We start from the raw sequence: 21,221 nt of genomic DNA on the forward strand, positions 1-21,221 counted from the left end.
GATGGAATAGCTAAGGGGTTCTTCTCCACACATGAAATATATGCAACGTAAATCAATTTCCAGTTATCAATTCAATAAGTTATGAACCTCGACAATCCAGGTTAATTAGGTCCGCTTAAATTAACCTTCAGATTTCCCTAGAATCATTGAATTGGATGAATATGCATCGCAAACAAATTATTCCTAACAAGTTCTCTATATGAACAGCATGATAAAGATACAAGTTAGAATCATTACGTTCTTTGGAAATCATAAGCATCGACAAGGCATTTGTAACTATGAAAAGCATGATACTCTTGCCAGGAATCTACTTAACATGATCGTGACTAGCGACCTTCACTACTTGTGAATATAAATTCATAACGATTAGGTGAAACAAACTTATATCCTAGCACCAAATTCAAGCATGCAAATTAAGCATGCACTCTCAATCAACATACAAGAATAAGTTCTAAATCAAACGGTTAAGCAAATTGTATTCATGACTTATACAACGATAACTGGAAGTAATCAACTTATTTCACATATATAATCATGGTTTCGAATCCACCCTTAGCCAAAACGATTTTAGCCAATCATTCTCAAATCAAAACAAAGATTACATGAATTAGACATTGAAATATAAGAGAGAATATGATGCGAACTAAGTAAGCACACAAATTAAAACCCTCTTGTGACAATTGTAGTATATGAATAAGTAGGGATCGTTCTTAACCGGGGATTAGGAGGGATTGCAAAATCACTTGGAGATTGACTCAAAAACGTAAAATAAAGTTTGAAAACACTAAACTAGACTCAAAGAATGCAAACTAAACGATAAAACACTAAAACAAATCAAAAGACTCAAAGAATACAAAACACTAATGAACACAAACTAAGACACTTTCTAACTAAATTAGACACTCAAGTAAAGGGGGATTGAGGTTTTGACGAAAATAAATTAAATGCACAAATTGTAATTTAAATGCAGAATTTAAATATGAATGTGATGAAATATGGAATGAATGCTAGCTAGAAGGTTCTTCTCCACACATGTCACACTTGCATACAAAATGATTTTCAGTTGGTCTTTCGATGAATTATGAAACTCGACACTCCAAGTTAATTAGGTCCGCTTAAATTAACCTTCAAATTTCCCTAGAATCATTGAATTGGATGAATATGCATCGCAAACAAATTATTTCTAACAAGTTCTCTATATGAACAGCATGATAAAGATACAAGTTAGAATCATTACGTTCTTTGGAAATTATAAGCATCGACAAGGCATTTGTAACTATGAAAAGCATGATACTCTTGCCGGGAATTCAATTAACGCGATTGTTTATAAGCAACCTCCACTACTTGTGAATATAAGTTCATAACTATTAGGTGAAACTCACTTATATTCTAGCGTCAAATTCATGCATGAACATTAAGCGTGCACTCTCAATAAACATACACAAACAAGTTATCAATCAAACAGTTAAATGAATTGAATCCAACATTCATGAAATTCCAACCAAAAGTAATCAATTCATATTGCAAATATAACCATGGTTTCGAATCAGCCCCTAGCTAACTAGGGGGATTTAGCCTCTCATATTCGCAAAAAGAGAAATACAATTGAATTTAAACATAAAGAACAAAGGATGGATTACACCTAGAACGCCCAACGAATCCACTTGAATTTCTGTGCGTCGAAGCTCCTCTTTCCTCTTCTCCTTGCTGCGACAGTGAGGTTAAATGGTGTTTTTGGTTGATTTTCTGGTTTGGGAATGGGTTTAAGGTAGTGTGGTGGTGCGGCAAGGTGGTGGAGTGATGGAGGAAGGTTGGTATGGTGGCTGGAAGGGTGGAGGAAGGCTGCGGCTGGAATGAATTAAATGTGGAAGTTGCGGCTGCACAGTTTTTTTGGGAGAATGGTGGCTGCGGCAATTAGGTTTTGGGTGATGGGATAATTAGGTTGTTGTGTTAGGCTTTTTAATGGGGGGGGGGAATGCACGGGTTGAATTTGATAATGGGAATGGGCTGAATATTAAAATGGCATGCACCGCTTGTTGATTAATGGCTTGCGGCTAACAAAAAAGAATGGGATGTGTTGCGGCTATTGGAGACCAAAAATGAGAGATGTGTGCACGGCATTTTTTAGTGAACTAGGGTTATGGCTTTTTGTGAATTAATTATGGAGATATTGGTTGCACGGATTGATGGGGGAGAAATAAGGGGAGTCACGGCTGAGAAGAAAAATATCCAAAATCTGGTGCGGCTTAGAATAATAATAATATATGGTGAATGGGAGTTTTTGCGGCTAGGTTGAAATTAGGGTGATAATTCAATGGGGTTTAAGTGAATGATTTTGGACACAAATGGCCCCCCTTGCACGGCAAGGGAAGGGAGAAGGGAAAAGTCACGGCTAAGGCTATGTAATTGGGCTAGGGCCATGATTTTGTGTCCTAAATTGCATACGAGGCATATAAAGTGGCTAGAAAATATGGACGTTTAGAATTAGGAAAGGTTACCAAAACGGGAAACTTAGGGTCAACTTTCCTAAAATAGGAAGCCTTGTTTGAGTAGGATTCTTCGTTTTGGTAAGAATTCATCGTTGGCGTAGGAATTTGTCATTTCTTCAAGTCTTCAACTCATCCATTCCTCTTTCGCTCCAAAAGACTCCAATTTGCATCTTCTTGCACACTTTGGCCTTATAATCTGAAAATACACAAAAGTGGCCTTAAACACTGAAATAGATAAGTAAACACAACATAAATGCACGAGAACAAGCTAATTAAGTCGCATGAATATGCTCCTATCAAATTCCCCCACACTTAACTTTTGCTAGTCCTCGAGCAAAACAAAACAACTAAAGTAAACAATACGAAACAAAACAAACAAGACAAAGAAAACAACCTAAACCTTCCAACGTTCGCCTCAGGGATTTCCAATGAAACATGACATGTCCAAGATCATTACTCACATAACTTTTAGTCTTCCTTTCCCTCAAGCACATACTTAATCATAGTCACCATTCACTAGTTCGCATTTAATCAATTAAAACACATTTTGAATGTAGTAACATGCCTTCGAGAATTCCCTCAATTCCTCACTCGTTATGCACTCAATTTTCACTCAGATTTTCTGACTACACACCCTACACTAGTTATATGTGAGAAGATTGATGTAAACATGAAAGACTAGTACTCACATATGTTATAACAAAGAACGCAATTTCTGGGGTAATTAAACGTGTTTGGATATGATCTCATGAATGGAATGCTACTACTTAGATGCGAGAACCAGTGACACCATATGCTCATACCAAATTCAAACTCCACAATTGAAATGCACAACACTCAAGATAGAAGTCAAGGGTCGTAACGGGGCTTGGGGTATTGGATCACAAGGAAAGGTAGGGATACACAAAAGTTCTTTAAGCAATAATAAGTAAAGTAATGAAATTAAGACCTAGAATTCCCTTAGAATGCAGAAATCAACTTTTAAACAAATAGGGGAGATTCTAACAACTCTTAGGGCCTAATTCATTGTTTTGGGCCCTTACTTCAACAACCAATACTTTTCAATTTTTTCTTTCATTTTTTTTTTTTCTTTTCTTTTCTTTCTTTCTTCTTTTCTCTTTTTTTTTTTTTTTTTCTAACCGTGCCTATGGCACATAAACTCACATCAATAATCTTTCCCCCACACTTATTTCCTGCAACACATTAATCAAAAGAAATTCATTGCTTACTATGCTTCAAGAACAAGGGTAAGGATGGTCCTAATCTAGGCTAGGTGAGGATAATGTGGGTTAACAAAGAACATAGGCTACACAAGGCTCAACGGGGTTAAATCCTACAAAACAAATGAAAAGGGAAATATGGCAATTTGGCTATGGTGTTCACTACACAACTTCATCTTGAATATGTGTTATGCAAATCAATGACATGCTTTGAATGAAATGGGCATGAGTTCTAGCATTTGGAACTAAGTGATGAAACGCCTTCTAAGTAGTAACCAAGCAATGAATAATGAGATCATGCAACGACTTAGAAAACAATGATGCATAGATTATAACTCTCCAAATAACGTTTAGGCTCAAGTCTCACAGGGATGTAGCGTTTGTTTAAGTTCCTTCCTTCAAGCATGTTACAAAAACTGATTTTTATCATTTGTGATTACATGTGAATTCGTAAACTATAACTACAACTAAGCATAAACCAAAGAGTATATCAAACGTCCAACCATGTTTGTAACTTTCTTTAACCGTCATGCAATTGAAAACCAAATCCTCATCATTGCGTTGGAAGGTGACCTACGACACAAACAAACACACAAAAACAACTCTTTTTGGGTTTTTCAACACAATTTTTCAAATTTTTATGGTATTTTCGGATTTTTAAGTCAACACACACTAAAAGACTCTAAAATAGCTTAAAAACACTTAAAAACAACAAAGAACAAGTTTAGACATGTTAGGTGGTAAAACCCTACAAATTTCATGCACAAAGTCTCAAAACAGAATGTTACCCCCCCACACTTAAACTAAACATTGTCCTCAATGTTTTAGACACAATTGAAAACATTACACAAAACATAAAGTAAACAACAAAAGAAAGGGTTTAGGGACGCAAATCTGAGTGTGGAGCGATTCCCAAGTTCTTCCTTTGTTGATTGCATGGGTTGCCTCCCACGAAGCGCTTGCTTTAACGTCTTCCAGCCGGACGAAACTTTCTTTTACTCCTCATTCTGGCTCACGGAATGGAGGGTTATGTCCTCCACGGTATAGAGGGGTGCAACTACAATCTGTCCGACGAACCACTTCTTGCTTTGGGTCCTTGAATGGAGTGGGATAATGATCCTTTCTTATTGTCGTGTTTTTCTTTTCTACATCAACACGAATTCTCCCACGACGTTTAATTCGATTAGGTACCTGCACCACACGAGGTAACAACCTATTAGTTGAAATGGGAATCGAATTTGGAATAGGTGGCTTACCTTTGTATGGCAAAGAAGTGGTAGCACAATGGACGGATGCACAAGGGTTGCTCATGGCCAATTGTGGTCCTTTCAAGATTGGAGCCGTGCACTCCTTGTTCTCTACTCCAAGTTCCTTCTCGGTGGTAGTTCGAGAAACATCCTTCTTGATCTTTGTTGAACACTCCGTCCCTATGTGTTCAATTACATTAATGGCACAACAAGAACGAACATCATTAGTAGTCTCAATCGATTCAGGAATCTTAAAGTTAATCATATCACCACCAAAGGCCATAGTGACTGCTCCCTTGGCCACATCAATCTTGGTTTGAGCTGTTTTCATGAAAGGTCGTCCAAGTAAGAGTGGTGATGATGGAGAGTGTGCCGAATCTTCCATGTCAAGCACATAGAAATCTGCAGGAAAAATCAAATGGTCTACCTGCACCAAAACATCCTCCAAAACTCCTTTCGGGTATGCATTAGATCTATCAGCTAATTGAATAATAACACTATCCTTTTTAAGCTCTCCTAGATTCATAGATGCATAAACAGAATATGGCATGACATTAATTGAGGCACCTAAATCTAGCATGGCATGTTCGAACTTTGTATTTCCAATTACACAAGGAATAGTGAAACTACCTGGATCTTTGCATTTGGGAGGTAATTTGCGTTGCAAGATGGCAGAGACATTCTCACTTACATGAACCACCTCTTTTTCTTGAATCCGTTTCCTTGTTGTACAAAGCTTTTTCAAGAACTTCGCATACTTCGGGATTTGCTTGATTGCATCCAAAAGGGGTATGTTGACTTGAACTTTTCTAAATGTCTCTAGAACATCTTTTTCCTCCTCTTCTTTCGTGGATTGCAAAAATCTGCTAGGAAAAGGAACATTGGGTGGAACAAAGTTAGAATTAATCAATTTTGACCCCAACTTACCTTTGGTGGCCGAATGAGATGAGTTGGGTGCATTAATGTCCCTTGGTAGTTGCGGCAAGGGTGTTTGTACCCTTGCCGTGGGCTTGCTTGCTTCCTCCTCTTCATGTTGCAGCTTTTCATCCTCGTTATGACCTGTTTTTGATGTAGGACCTGCCCCAACTTCCTTACCACTTCTTAGGGTGATTGCTTTAGCTGATTCGAAACCTCCCTTCGGATTTGGAATGGTGGAACTAGGGAGTTGTCCGGGATCTCGAAACTTACCTACAAACTCGGCAATCTGCCCAATTTGTTTCTCAAGTTGATCCACCCTCTTATCTTGGTTTTGCATAGCCTTCGCTTGATCTTCCTGCCCATTAGACAACTTAGTTAGTATCTTAATAAGTGTATCATTGTCTAAAGAGTTACCTGAACTTGTTTGGGCAGATTGTGGAGGTGCTTGTGTGGGTGCAAATTAACTTGACACACAAATTAAACCCTATTTGTGACAATAGTATATATGCAAGTAGGGATCATTCTAGACCGGGGATTAACTAGGGATGCTAACCTCCAAAGAATTACAACTCCTAAACCTCCAAGGAATGGCCTATATAAGGTTGGATAATGTTCCTTATTTCTTGCTCTTTCCTTATCTTCTTTGTATATGAACTTCTTTCTCCAAATTTGTAGCCTTTCCTAGCCTCTCTTGACTGCAATGTTGTCCATTCTCTTTGCTCCATAGTTAAGCTATCCAATCCACGCCCAAAACTACTCAAATGGCTCCAAAATGCACTTTCTTGCTCCTTTTGCCATTAGGACCTATAAACATACGAAAATAGCTTAAAAGACTATAATAAGTAGTAATTAACTAACTAAATGCAAGGAAACAACATAACTAAGTAGCATAAATATGCTCCTATCAATTAATACAAACAAACGAGCGTGAGGTTGATACCCATTTGAATTTATGCAAATAAACATATATAATGCGCTACTAGGACCATAAGAATGAGAACTCAAAAGATAAAAAGCTTAATGGGTGTCAAAAGCACACAGTTTTTCTATTTTCAATTCATTTGGACTATTTTTGGCATTAATAAAGACAAACTAGTGTATGTTTGACACCCAATAGAACTTAAGCAAATAAACACATATAAGGCAGTACTAAGACCATAAGAATGTGTACTCAAATGATCAAAAGCTTATTGGGTGTCCAAAGTACATAGTTTTTTTTTATTTGGAGTGCACTTGGACTGCTTTCAGCATTCATAAAAGCAAATGAGGATGCATTTGACACTCATTGGAACTTAAAAAAATAAACACATATAATGCACTACTTAGACCAAAAGATTGAGTACTCAAAAGATCAAAAGCTTATTGGGTGTCAAAAGTACTATATGTTTCTCTTCAGAGTGCATTTGGCCCATTTTGGGCATTAATAAAAATAAACAAACGAGCGTGCGTTTGACACCCATTTGAATTTAAGCATATAAAAACATATAATGTGCTACTAGGACCATAAGAATGAGTACTCAAATGATCAAAACCTTATTAGGTGTCAAATGTACTCAGGTTTTCTATTTGGAGTACATTTGGACTGTTTTCTGCACTAACAAAAAAAACGACCATTCATTTGACACTCATTGGAACATAAGCAAATAAACACATATAATGGAATAATTGGACCATAAGAATGAGTACTCAAAAGATCAAAAGCTTATTGGGTATCAAAAGTACCATGTTTTTTTTATTTGGATTGTTTTTGGCACTAATAAAAGCAAACAAGCGTGTGTTTGACACCCATTGGAACTTAAGAAAATAAACACATATAATGCCATATTAGAGCCATAAGAATGAGTACTCAAAAGATCAACAGCTTAGTGGGTGTCAAACGCATACATTTTTTTATTTATTTAGAATGCATTTGGACTATTTTCGACCTTAATAAAAACAAACGAGCATGCATTTGACACCCATTGTAACTTAAGCAAATAAAAAAAATATAACGCGCTACTAGGACCATAAGAATGAGTACTCCAAAGATCAAAAGCTTGTTGGGTTTCAAAAGTACACAGTTTTTCTTTTTGGTGTGCATTTGGACTATTTTCAGAATTAGTAAAAATAAACGAGTGTGCATTTGACACCCATGGGAACTTATGAAAATAAACACATATAATGCGCTGCGCTACTTGGACCATAAGAGTGAGTAGTTCAAAGATAAAAATCCAATTAAATGTCAACAGTACACACCTTTTTTTATTTTCAATACAATTGGACTGTTTTCGACATTAATAAAAACAAACAAGCGTGCGTTTGCCTCCTATTGGAAACCAAATAAACACATATAATGCGCTAATTGGGCCATAAGAATGAGCATTCAAAAGATCAAAAACTCAATGGGTGTCTGGAGTACACAATTTTTCGATTTGGAGTGCATTTGAATTGTTTTCGACCTTAAAAAAAAAAAAAAAAAAAAACAAACAAACAAACAAACGAGCGTGCATTTGACACCCATTGGAAATTAAGCAAATAAACACTTATAATGCCCTATTTGGACCATAGTAATGAGTACTCAAAAGATCAAAAGTTTATTGGGTTTCAAACGCACACAGTTTTTCTAATTGGAGTGCATTTGGACTGTTTTAGACATTAATAAAAACAAATAAGCGTGTGTTTGAGACCCATTGGAACTTAAGCAAATAAACACATACCATGCAGTACTTGGACCATAAGAATGTATACTCAAAAGATAAAATACTAATTGGGTGTCAAAAGTACACAATTTTTCTATTTAGAGTGCATTTGAACTGTTTCCAGCATTAATAAAAATGAACTAGTATGCATTTGACACCCATTGGAACTTAAGCAAATAAACTTACGTAATGCTCTACTTGGACCATAAGAATGAGTACTCAGAAGATCAAAAAGCATATTGGGTTTCAAAAGTACACAGATTTTCTATTTAGATTGCACTTAAACTGTTTTCGGAATTAATCAAACCAAATGAGCATGCATTTGACACCCATTGTTACTTCTCCAAATAAACACATATAATGCACTACTTGGACCATAAGAATGACTAGTCGAAAGATCAAAAGCTTATTGGGTGCCAAAAGTACACAGTTTGTCTATTTGGAGTGCATTTTGGATCGGCATTAATAAAAACAAAAGAGATTGTGTTTGACACCCATTGTAACTTAAGAAAATAAAAACATATAATGCGTTACTTGAACCATAAGAATTAGTACACAAAAGATCAAAAGCTTATTGCCTATCAAAAGTACATAGTTTTTCTATTTGGAGTTCATTTGGGCTATTTTCGGCGTTAATGAAAGCGAACTAGCATGCGTTTGACACTCATTAGAACTTAAGAAAATCAAAATATATAATGCGCTTCTGGGACCATCATAATGAGTACTCAAAAGATCAAAAGCTTATTGCCAGTTGATGTGGTAAAAACCAACACACAAATTAAACCCTTTTTAGACAATTGTAGTATACGTAAGTACGGATTGTTCTAGGCCGAGGATTAGAAGGGATGCTAATCAACACAAAACTAGACTCTAATGACTCAAAACTGACCAAACTGACTTAAAACAGTGCAAAACAAACAAATTGACTCAAAACAGGACCTAAAAGGTGATTTGGATGAATTCTAGACTTGACTTGACTCAAAACACTAACAGGGGACATGTTTGAATGAAATTTAAAACTAAAACTAAGTAACTTGCAGAAAACAAACTAATTGATACTAAATTGGGGTGAGTGAAGGGGGTGAAAGGCTAGCTAGAGGGTCCTTCTCAACACATGACACATATGCAACACAAATCGATCTCCAATTACTATTCCTATAAACCATGAATGACAATGCCCCAAGTTAACCGTGAACTACACAAATTAACCATCAGATTTTCCTAAATTCATTGAATTGGACTCAGCGACGCAATCAAATTATTCTTATCAAGTTCCTTATATGAACTGCATGATAGAGATACATATCAAAGATCATTAAGTTCTCTGAAAAATCATAAGCATGGACATGGCATTCGTAACTATGAAAAGCATGATACTCTTGCCAGGAATTTACTTAACACAATCATGACTAGTGATTTCCACTACTTATAAATATAAGTTCATAACTATTAGGTGAAATTCCCTTATATTTTCACATCAAATTCATGCATGCAAACTAAGTAGGCCTCCTCAATCAACATACAAGAATAAGTTATCAATCAAACAGATAAGTAAATTGCATTCACGATTTATGAAACAATAACTGGATGTAATCAATTCATATCACACATATGTTCATGGCTTTGAATTCACCTCTAGCTAAAGCGAAATTAGTTCCACATGTCTATCATAACTGAAAACCAAATTAAAATAAACATTGAACTAAAAACTAATGACAGAATACACCTAGAAACGCTCCAGCAATCCAAAGGCCTTGGATGGCAGGCATGGCTCCAAGCTCTCATTCCTTGCAAGTTGTGGCACTATGTGTTTATTCTCTGGAAATCTAGCTTTTGTGTGTTGTGTGTTTTTTTTTAATTATGTGGCACCTTTGATTGTATTTATAGGCTGAGGGCACGGCACAAAAGTTGTTTAGGAGAAGGATTTGGCACTCCAATCCCACAAGGAAAAGGCTAATTGTAAGGCAAAAACCAAGGAGGATAAGGACTAGAATATTTGGCAGGTTCCTAGCATAAAGGATAAGGGCCTATTGGGCACCTTTTTAGGAAAAGGGTGTGGCATCTAGAACCAAGTTTTTAGGTATCCTAATCTGAAAATAATTTCCCCTTGTAGCTGGAATTTAGGTCAAATAGGATTAGGATGAGGTAAGATAAGATAAAGTTTGTTTGGATAATATTCCTTCCTTTTAGCTGATTCCTTATCTTCTATGTCTTGAATTAGTTTCTCCATCTCTTTAGCACATTCCTAGCCTTATTTGAACTTCAAAAATGTCCATCCACCTCGCTTCATGCATGTGTTATCCATTCCAAGTCCAAAACTGCTCTAAAACGCTCCAAAATGCCCTTTCTTGCCAACTTTGCCATTTGGACCTACAAACACACGAAAACAGCTTAAAACACTCTAATAAATAGAAACTAACTTACTAAATGCAAAGAAACAAGCTAACAAATTCGCATAAATATGCTCCTATCACTGGTCAAAACTACATAATTTATCTATTTGGAGTGTATTTGGACTGTTTTCGGCAATAATCAAAACAAATGGGCTTGCGTTTGCCACCGATTGCAAATTAGGCAAATAAGAACACATAATGCGCTACTAGGACCATAAGAATGAGTGCTCAAAAAATAAAAAGCTTACTGGGTGTTAAAAGTACCCAGTTTTTTTACTTGGAGTGCAATCAGACTATTTTTGGCATTAATAAAAACCAGTGTGTGTTTGACACCTATTGGAACTTAAAAAAACACATATAATGCGTTACTAGGACCATAAGAATGAGTACTAAAAATATCGAAAACTTATTGCCGGTCAAAAGTACACAATTTTACTATTTGGAGTGCATTTAGATTGTTTTTGGAATTAATAAAAACAAACGAGCGTGCGTTTGACACCCATTGGAACGTAAGCAAATAAACGCATATAATGTGATACTAGGACCATAAGCATGAATACTTAAAAAATCAAAATCTTATTGGGTGTCAAACGTACAGATTTTTTCTATTTGGAGTGCATTTGGATTGTTTTTGGCATTAATAAAAAGAAATGAGCATGCGTGTGACACCCATTGCAACCTAAGAAAATAAACACATATAATACACTACTACAACCATAAGAATGAGTACTAAAAAAATCAAAAGCTTATTGCCGGTTAAAAGTACACAGTTCTCTTTTTGGAGTGGATTTGGACTATTTTCGACACTAATAAAAAACAAACTAGCGTTCACCCATTGGAACTTAAGCAAATAAACACATATAATGTGCTACTAGGACCATAAGAATGAGTACTCAAAATACTGATAGGAGCATATTTATGCTACTTAGTTATGTTGTTTCCTTGCATTTAGTTAGTTAATTACTACCTATTATAGTCTTTTAAGCTATTTTCGTATGTTTGTAGGTCCTAATGGCAAAAGGAGCAAGAAAGTGCATTTTGGAGCCATTTGGAGCAGTTTTGGGCATAGATTGGATAGCTTAACTATGGAGCAAAGTGGATGGACGAAATTGAAGTCAAGAGAGGCTAGGAAAGGTCACAAATCTGGAGAAAGAAGTTCAAATACAAAGAAGATAAGGAAAGAGCAAGAAATAAGGAACATTATCCAACCTTATCTTATCCTATCCTAACTAACCTTATCCTATCTTATCTTATCTTATCCAAATCAGTTGTGCCTTAATTCTAGCTATTTAGGAGTGATTAGATATACATTTAAACACATAAACTCAGATTCTAGAAGCCTAAGCCTTTATGTGCCGCATATATGCCATTCCTTGGAGGTTTAGGAGTTGTAATCCCTCTCCTACAAAGGTGCCGCACCCCTCAGTCTTTGTTCTTCTAGAAATTTGCCCTAACACCTTTCTAGAAGCCTATACCTGATCCTAATTGAATGTCGCAGGTTATTATCCCTTTCCCTCTTGGTTTCTACCAAACCATAACCCTTTCCTCCTAGGATTGTGCAATCCTTTTCCCTTCAGAAATTGTGTATTCCCTAGCCCTATAAATACAAGCTTTTGCCGCACCATTCATACCATCCATTCACTCATTCATTCATTCATACATTCAGCCATCAAACACCACAATCCACACCACATCACCCTAGTGCCGCAAGCAAGGAAGGAAAGAGAAGAGGACTTGTGCAATCTGCCATCCAAGGGAGTGTCGTGCATGCCATTGGAGTGTGGAGCGTTCTTGGTTATTTCTATCCTTAGTTTTAGTTCAATGTTTATGTTAATTTGGTTGTCAATTATGATGAACATGTGGAACTAATTTCTTTTTAGTTAGAGGTGAATTCGAAGCCATGATTATATGTTTTATATGAATTGATTACATTCAATTATTGTTTCTTAAGCCTTGAATGTGATTTGCTTATCTAAGTTATCAAAACTTGTTTAGGTGTGCTGATTGGGGGTTGACACTTAATTTGCATGCATGAATTTGATGCTAGAGTATAAGGGGGTTTCACATAATAGTTATTCACTTATATTTGATGAGAGCATATTTATGCTACTTAGTTATGTTGTTTCCTTGCATTTAGTTAGCTAATTACTACTTATTATAGTGTTTTAAGCTATTTTCGTGTGTTTGTAGGTCCTAATGACAAAGTTGGCAAGAAAACGCAATTTTGAGCCTTTTAGAGCAATTTTGGGCTTATTATGGATAGCTTGTATATGGAGCAAGGTGGATGGACGAATTTAGAGTCAAAAGAGGCTAGGAACATGCTACAAATCAGAAAAGACAAGTTCAAGACAAAGAAGATCAGGAAAGAGCAAGAAATATGGAAACTTATCCTAACAACCTTATCTTATCCAAACTTTATCCTATCTTATCCTAACCTAATCTTGCTCCACCTTAATTCTAGCTGCAAGTGGACCTAAATACATGATTTCTAGAAGCCTTATATGATCCTAAAAGAGTGCCGCACCCTTCCCCCTTTTATTTCTTCTATAAGACCCAAAATCAGCCACAAAACACATTGTTTCTAGAAGGCCTAATTTTGGGCGAATTTTCCTAACCTTTTTCCTCTTGGATTCTGATTTGAATTGGCCCTTTTCCTCTTGGATTTGGATTGTCTAAGTCCATATCAGAAATTAATTGGGCTATGAATTAATTCCCAAGCCTTGTGCCGCACCCTAGGAGCCCTAATCCTTTGTTTCTGCTAAGTCTAACCCTAATTCTGATTTCTTAGGGTTTTGCCGTGCACTATATATATTTATCTCAATTTTGCCGCACCCCTTACACACCCTATGCAGCCATTGATCCTTCCATTGATTCATTCCTTCAAACCACACACCATACATTCAGAAACATAACTTGTGCCCCAACCTTGGGAGAAGAAGTAGTGTGCCGTGACTTCCATAGGAGAAAAAGAACCTTGTGCCGCAAGCAATCTGCATCCATTGGAGACTTTTAGAGTTCTTTCTTCCCTTGTTTCGTTTCCATGTTTATTTTAATTTGCTTTTCAATTGTTATGAACATGTGTAACTAAGTTTTTCTTAGTTAGAGGTGAATTCAAAGTCATGGACTTATGTTTTATATGAATTGATTTCCTCCAGTTTTTGTTTCTTGAATTGTGAATGCAATTTACTTAACTGATTTATTGAGAACTTGTTCTTGTGTGTTGATTAAGGATGCATACTTAGTTTTCATACATGAATTTGATGCTAGAGTATAAGGGAATTTCACCTAATCGTTATGAACTTATATTCACAAGTAGTAAAAATTACTAGTCATGATTGTGTTAAGTAAATTCTAGGCAAGAGTATCATGCAGTTCATAGTTACGAATGCCTAGTCAATGCTTATGGTTTTCAAAAAGCTTAATGATCTTTGATTGTATCTCTATTATGCGGTTCATGTAGGGAACTTGATAAGAATAATTTGGTTGTCGATGCGTATTCCATCCAATTCAATGAAACTAGGAAAATCTGAAAGTTAATTTGTGCTTCTCACAATTAATTTGGGGCATTGTCATTCATGGTTTAAAGGGATAATAACTGGAAATCAATTTGTGTTTCATATGTGCATGTGTGGAGAATGACCCTCTAACTAGTCTTTTACCCATTCAATTCACCTAATTTAGTGTCTAATCTGTTTAGTTTGCAATCTGATTAATTTAATTAATTTCTTCCAAGTCAATTCCCCCTTTTATTAAGTGTGTTAGATTAGTTAGAAAAGTGTTTGAATCTGGCCAAATTAGTGTTTTGAGTCTAAGTTAGTTAAATTTCGTCCAAACAACTCCATAGAGTCAGTTTTGAGTTAGTTTTGAGTCTATAGAGTCTAATTTAGTGTTCTTGAGTCTTATTTGAGTTGATTAGCATCCCTAGTTAATCCCCGGTTTAGAATGATCTCTACTTGCATATATACTACAATTGTCACAAATAGGGTTTAATTTGTGTGTCAAGTTAATTTTCACATCAATATTCACAAGTAGTGGAGGTTGCTAGTCACAATCGTGTTAAGAAAATCCTTGGTATGAGTCTCATGCATTTCATAGTGATGAATGCCTTGTCAATGCTTATGATTTTCACAAAACTTAATGACTTTTGATATGTATCTATATTATGCGTTTCATATAAAGAACTTGAGAATGATAATTTGGTTGTAATGCGTATTCATTCAATTCAATGGAATAAGGAAAATCTGATGGTTAGTTATGCGATGCAACTAACTTGGGACATTGTCATTCATAGTCTAAAGGAATAATAACTAGAAATTGGTTTGTATGCATATATCATGTGTGGAGAATGACCCTCTAACTAGCCTTTCACCCATTTAATTCACCCAAATTCGTTTTTACAAAGTGTTTTATACAAAGTTTCTGTTTTAAGTTTTAATTTCATCAAAAACAATCCCCTTTCATTTAGTCTTGTTATTTGAGTCAAAACCTCTTTTGTTTTAGTCTTTTGAGTCAAGTTAAGTTTTATTTTCGTCAAAATCATTTATTACGTCTAGAATTGAGTCTTTTTGATTGTTTGTTGCAGTTTTAAGTGTTTTAAGTTAGTTTTGAGTCCATAGAGTCTAGTTTAGTGTTTTTGAGTCTTATTTGTGTTGATTAGCATCCCTAGGTAATCCCCGGTCTAGAACAATCCCTACTTGCATATATACTACAATTGTCACAAATAGGGTTTAATTTGTGTGTCAATTTAATTTTCACCTCAAATACCAAAAGTTTGTTGGGTGTCCAAAGTACACTTTCTTTTTGGAGTGCATTTGGACCGTTTTCGGCATTAATAAATGCAAACGAGTGTGAGCTTAACATCCATTAGAACTTAAGGAAACAAAAACATATAAGAATAAGCACTCAAAAGATCAAAAGCTTATTGGGTGTCCAAAGTACACAGTTTTTCTTTTTGGAGTGCATTTGGACTGTTTTTTACATTTATAAAAACAAACGAGTGTACGCTTGACACCCATTGGAACTTAAGCAAACAAACACATATAATGCACTAATAGGACCTTAAGAATGAGTGCTCAAAATATCAAAAGGTTATTGGGTTTCCAAAGTACATAGTTTTTCTTTTTGGAGTGCATTTGGATCATTTTCGGTCTTAATAAAAACACACGAGCATGCGCTTAACACCTGTTAGAACTTAAGCATACAAACACATATAATGCACTACTAGGACCATAAGAATGAGTATTCAAAAGATCAAAAGCTTATTGGGTGTCCAAAGTACACAGTTCTTCTTTTTGGAGTGCATTTGGACTGTTTTCGTCATTAATAAAAACAAACAAGCGTGCATTTGACACCCATTTGTATTTAAGCAAATAAGCATATATAATGCGCTACTTGGACCATAAGAATGAGTACTCAAAAAATCAAAAGCTTATTGAGTGTCAACCGTACGCAGTTTTTTTTCTTTAAAGTGCATTTGGATTGTTTTCGGAATTAATTTAAACAGACAAGTGAGCATTTGACACCCAGTGGAACTTAAGCAAATAAATAAATACAATGCTACTTGGACCAATTAGGTGTCAAAAGTACACAATTTTTCTATGTTAAGTGCATTTAAACTGTTTTCGGCATTAATATAAACAAACAAGCATATGTTTGAAACCCATTTGAGTTTAAGCCAATAAACACATATAATGCACTTCTAGGACCATAAAAATGAGTACTCAAGAGATAAAATCTTATTGCCTGTCAAAAGTACACAGTTTTTCAATTTGGAGTGCATTTGACTATTTTCGCATTAATTGATAGGAGCATATTTGTGCGACTTTGTTAGCTTATTTCCTTGCATTTAGTGAGTTAGTTTCTATTTATTATAGTGATTTAAGCTATTTTCGTGTGTTTGTAGGTTCAATTGGCTAAAGTGGCAAGAAAAGGCAATTTGGAGCATTTTAGAGCAGTTTTGGGCTGGAATGGATAGCACATTCATGGACCAAGATAGATGGACGAATTTGAAGTTCAAGAAGGGCTAAGAATATGCTAAAGAGATGGAAGAATTAATTCAAGACAAAGAAGATATGGAGTTCAACAAAGAAAGAAGGAACATGAGCCAAACTACCTTATTTTGTCTTAGCCCAATCCTAATCCTACACTACTTAAGTTCCAGCTGCCAAGGGGATCCCTAATTATGTTAGGACACCTAAATATATGATTTTAGAAGGCTTAATCCTAATTTTACAAGGGTGCCGCACCTTTTCCTTCTAGAAAACCCATGCCTTGCCGTGCACTCCATCCCCTTTCCTTCCAAGATCCTGCCTTATCTTTCTTTCCCTTTTCCCTTTTGGATTCTGATTTTAATTAGCCTTTTTCCTTGGGGATTTAGAGTGCAAATCTTTCCCCAAAAAAATTAATTAAGCCATGCCTTTCTTCCTTTATTTTTATGTTTTTGCTGCACCAAAAGGGAGAACCACTCATCCATATCACACCACAATTCACACCAATCATCCATCTCTCACAATAATCCAATTTCAGAGAAAAACACCTTTGTGCTGCAACTTTGCTAGGAAGGAAAGGATAGCTTGGAGTCGTATCTGCCATTCAAGACTTTTTGGATTGTTGGAGCACTTCTACGTGTATTCAATCTTCTGTTTTCAATGCTTAAATTTAATTATACTTGTTTAATTGCGAGCATGAAGAGCTACACTCGTTTTGGCTAGAGGAGAATTCAAAGCCATGAACATATATGTGATATTAATTGATTTCATCCAATTATTGTTTCGTAAGACATGAATGTGATTTACTTATCTGTTTGATTGATAACTTATTCTTGTATGTTGATTAAGGATGCATACTTAGTTTACATGCATGAATTTGATGCTAAAATATAAGGAAATTTCACCCAATCGTTATGAACTTATATTTATAATAGTGGAAGTCACTAGTCATGATTGTGTTAAGTAAATCCATGGCAGGAGTATCATGCTTTTCATAGTTACGAATGCCTTGTCAATGCGTATGATTTTCATAGAACTTAATGATCTTTGATATGTATCTCTATCATGTTGTTCATATAGGGAACTTGATAAGAATAATTTGATTGCGTCGCTGAGTCCAATTCAATGAAATTAGGAAAATCTGAGAGTTAATTTGTGCAGTTCACAATTAATTTGGGGCATTGTCATTCATGGTTTATTGGAATAATAATTGGAAATCGATTTGTATGCATGTGTCATGTGTGGAGAACAACCCTCTAGCTAGCCTATCACCCATCAATTCACTCCAAATTCGTACCCTTAATTTAGTTTCTGTAATTTGTTTGTTCAAGTTTTACATTCGTCAAACCAATCCCCCTTTTAATACTTCGTGTTTACCTAGTTAGAACCTGTTTAAATTTGTTTCTATTAGTGTTTTGAGTCAAGTTAAATCAAAATTCATCCAAAATCACCCTTAGTTTCTGTTTTGAGTCAATTTGCTTGTTTTGTGCTGTTTTGAGTCATTCTAGTTTATTTTGAGTCATTAGAGTCTAGTTTTCTGTTTTTGAGTCTAGTTTAGTGTTTTAGAGTTTAAAATTGAGAGATTAGCATCCCTGCTAATCCCCGACCTATAATGATCCCTACTTATTCATACTACAACTACATAAAAAGGGTTTAAGTTTGTATGCTATTTTATATCACATCAAATTTTTGGTGCCATTGCCTGATGTGATATATTCTAACACACAAATTAAACCCTATGATTGTAGTTGTTGGAAATGTGCCCTAAAACCAATCATATAATGATACTTTACGGACATTTCAAACTAATGTAGTTTAAATGTAAAGGGCAAAGATTATTGTTTGAGCCGTCTCATATAAATGTTATATGCTTAAACGATAAGTCCAAGGAATATGTGATTGAAAGAATGCGATCTAAAGAAGTTAGATTCATGAGACCATTCTTTCGTTGACACATCCTAAACGTTCCTGATCATAGGATTGTCAATTGGGCATTGACAGTCCGTTAAGATCAGTACGTGCTATGTCTTCTCTCAGGGAGAGTGACTAGTCTCGAGTCATTGGTGTGTGTGACATCAAGACAAGTACGTAGGTGCTCAATAGAGAATGAGTTCACTGAACACGATCAACGAAGAGTTCTCATATTCATGTCACATGAGAACTCATGGTTGGGATAATGCAAATTAGTCTTTTGACCTGAGGCATCACAGTTGTCTTGTGGTTAGGTCCTTAATCTTTGATTATGTCAAAGTCACTCCATCAGGAGAGTGTCCACGGCATCGTTGGGGTTAAGCCACTTAGTCATGGTGGCAAGTGAATGCGCAACAAGGGATCTCTAACCTTCAAACTATTTGAGGGAGAATACTCTATGATATGATTAAGAATCTTTGGCCAAAGTATGAATGAGATTTAGGAATGTGTTCCAAATCACATTCAAGGTAATCATATAAGCACAAGACTCACATTGGATAGTAGACATGAATAAACTATCAAACCAAACAATGTGGTCAAGAGTATTGTATTAGAGAAAGACCGTATTGCATTTGTAATCCTAAAACTGAATAGGTTCTCCACCTCTTCTGATTAGCTTGGGTAACCATGACATGCTGCTAGGCGTCAACCATGGTTTGTGGAAGCCCTAAAAGTGTATTATCACTAACGGGAGAATTGAAAGTAAGTTTCAATTCACAATCGATTTGAAAGAGTTTGAATCGCCCACTGCCTCGCTAAAAGGAACCTAATGGATCGTACACCGTGTAAGGTAGAGATTGAAGATTCAACGGAGATGAGTAAGAATAATTAAATGGTTTATTTGTTTATGGCAAGGATTAATTAATATGATTATTAATCAAACGAATAAGTTCGTTAAAAGACCTCGGGATAGTTTTGGACCTTAAGGCCCAATGGGCTTCGAACGTCATGTCCATTGACTTAAGTTGTATGACAACTTAATGAATAATGATTCACAAAGGCCCAAATAGCCCAATAAATCCCATATGGCCGGCCATTTAGAGGAGGGTAGTGAACTTGGCTTAATTGCAAGTTTGCCACTCCATTGTGAGGTGGTATAAAGACATCTTTATAGCCATTTCATCCTTAGGGTTTTCTAAGGAGTAAGGATGAGAACACAAACTCTCCTTTCTCTCTAGTAATGGCCGGCCACCTTGAGGAAAACATCTAGCAATCTTACTTCCTCAAGGTCACTCATTTCTTCTACAATATGCCTTGGTGTGGAGACTTAGAGGTTCTCAATTTTGGGAACTTGGAGAAACCTTTTCATTCATCCAAATCCATGGATCTAAGATGCAAGGAATGAAGGCCCTCTCTTTGGGTGATTAGCCTTTGCTTATGCAAAGAGGAATCTACAAAGGTATTGATTTCTCAACTCACTTTGTTTTGAGTTAGTCTTGGTTCACCTATCTACTAGGCTTTGAAGTTCATGGGTTAAGTTTTGTTTTTGAGTGCATATAAACATGATTCCGCCTTTTAATTGTTAATTGCATGTTGTTGATGTTGCTCAAATGAACTTGTTTTTCACAAATCTTCCTTCAAGTGGTATCAGAGCCTAAGTCTAGTAGTTGGTGAATCCTTTTGGGTTTTGTAGTTCATAGTTTGTGATTTGAATGTTGTAATTGTTACAAGCTTTATTCTTGCTTCTTTGAATGTAAATTTTGTTAGAAAATTTGCCATCTCAAATGTTGTAGATGTAGTTCATATGAGCATGAATTTTGGAGCTAAAATTTGGTGCCATGTTTTTGGGGAAATTCGGCCAAATCCAAAGGGTGGATTTTTGGGTTCTTGTTTGACTTGTTAAAAGTGTTTTAAAGTGACTTTTGGAACCCCTATGTACCCTAGTATGGTTGTATGTTATTTCCCTTAAGTTTGAGTGGTTTTGGTATGTTTTTGGGTGAAGAATGTTCATGGAGCTCTTATGGGTTTTCATGGATGTTCTTCATTGTTCTTGATATGTTCTTGCCAAGAACAAAAGGTTTGGTGTTTTGATTTATTTCATAAAGTTTTTGTTTTGAAATATTTCTTATGTTTAAATATCTTAGATATTTGTTTTGAAAAATTAAAGAAATTTTAGTGGGTAGGTGTGTAATGATTTATTCCATTTCACACACCCCACTTACAAAACTTTGAAATTTTTTTATATACTTTGCTTCAATGGCCGGCCACCCTACTCAATTAGGGTCCTTGTGGGGCTTTTATGCAATTACATAAAGTTTTGATACTTTTGTGTATTTGTACTTTGACCCAAAAGTTTACGTTTTTACGTAAAGGTCCAA

This window comes from the organism of the source record quoted next, unplaced genomic scaffold (genome assembly GCF_019419815.1).
Source record: "Pyrus x bretschneideri cultivar Hongxiangsu unplaced genomic scaffold, Pyrus_bretschneideri_v1 Contig31, whole genome shotgun sequence".
Lineage (NCBI taxonomy): Eukaryota > Viridiplantae > Streptophyta > Magnoliopsida > Rosales > Rosaceae > Pyrus > Pyrus x bretschneideri.